This window comes from Echinops telfairi, unplaced genomic scaffold, assembly GCF_000313985.2.
Source record: "Echinops telfairi isolate 266 unplaced genomic scaffold, ASM31398v2 ScPeMD7_7421;HRSCAF=8459, whole genome shotgun sequence".
Lineage (NCBI taxonomy): Eukaryota > Metazoa > Chordata > Mammalia > Afrosoricida > Tenrecidae > Echinops > Echinops telfairi.
In genome coordinates this window covers 11152202-11153832 of record NW_022111321.1, presented here as the reverse complement: position 1 = coordinate 11153832, position 1631 = coordinate 11152202, and the positions used below count along the sequence as shown (strand labels likewise).

The following is a 1631-nucleotide window of genomic DNA, read 5'->3' as shown; positions in this document are numbered from 1 at the left end:
GCTGAATTACAACTTAGCTTACAAGTAATGTGAAATTAGGGATTTTCCTGATTTTAATGTCTAATTTATTATTATTTTAATTAAGTGAGGGTTTATAGAGCAAACCAGTTTTCCATCCAATAAGAAGGGATTCTTAGAATAAATATGGTAAATCCGGAAAAAAAAATCTTGCTTTTGAGATGATCATTTTCAGACTTCTCACCATTAGAATTAAGGAATCTGAAAATTCAGTATTGACTGAATAACTTAACTACAGCCCACAGCTGTTAGTGGAAAATTTGGTACTAGAATTTGAATGAAGAACCCAGGTCCAAGGTAGCCTTTAAATCAGGAAAAAATCCATTGTTGGATATTTTAGGACTTTCAGATATAGCATGATAGTCATTGATGCTATCATGAAGAAAAAATCAGCACCGTTTAGAAATATCCCATGTTGCTTCAATAAATGGGATAGGAGGCAGGGTCTGACCTCCTTTGACTTCCCTATTGCCAAGAGGGTGGGGCTAGACATGCCTCCACTTTCCATCCTTCTTTACCTACTCTGACACTAACTATTACTGCTGTGACACTCTACTTCTATGCTTGGCTTGAAAAGTCCTTGCAATAGCCACACAGGATTCACAGATAAGACATACAATTATGGGGGTTTACTGGGGAAGTTAATAGGTAACCACAAGTCAGGAGCAGTAAACAGTAAGGACAGAGTCATTGGTCCACAGCAACACTTCTCCTTAGCCAGTAATCCCATGGTCCCTTGGCATCTGTCTCCATGGGGCAGGAAGCCCACCTGTTGCTCTGTTGCACAGTCCCATAGTCTTTGCATTGTTCCTCTTGCTCTGTCCCCTAGTCTCCAAACCACACTCTCTGGTGCCTCTGTTTTCAGCCTTCATCACTTCAGACAGAGAACTGGAACATGCTCTTCTAATAGTCCTGGATTTTCTCTGTTTGAGATGACTCTTATGTACAGAGGAATGTCTTCAATGGGGGTGTGTGTTTTGTCTTTAGTAGACCATAGCCCCAAGGATATGAAGGATGGTGACTTAAGTCACTTCCTCTAGTAGAGTCTAAAGATACACCCCACCTTAATCGTGTAACAGAAAATGCCCTCCAAAACGGGATTATAGCCACATGCATAGAGCACAGAATTATAATACATCACATAAGGAATTATAGATTGAAGGACCAGATTAAGTGAGTACATCTGATTTGCTGTGCAGATTGTAATTTCTGTGCAGGGAGTAGACTATACCAGCTACACATTGACACAGAACACTAAGGAGCACAGCAACTAACGGCGATTAAGTCTGTGTTCTTTCATGGGTGGATTATATGAGCATTGAAATATTTGTTGTCTCATAAACATCAACATTGTCCACTGCTTCCCAGTTAAAAACAAACAAAATTCCATTACTGTTTTCATTCACTTATTTTTAGTAAGAAATTATTGTGTCCACAAACATCCCACTAGCCAGGATGTTTCCATCAGCAAAATGAAGCGGCATTCTAAAATGATTAGTTCTTACCATAGGAGATTTTCACAGAACACTATTTTTTGGTAGAAATTATTTTATTGGGGGCCCTTACAGCTCTTATTACAATCCATACACCCATCCATTATGTCAAGCACATTT

At 39.1% G+C, this 1631-nt stretch overlaps 1 pseudogene; it reads left to right on the top strand.

Annotated features, from left to right (window-relative positions):
* The window catches only part of LOC101657427, a 4268-nt pseudogene extending 2976 nt beyond the window's left edge, over positions 1–1292 (top strand).
* Positions 1293–1631: the final 339 nt, after the last annotated feature.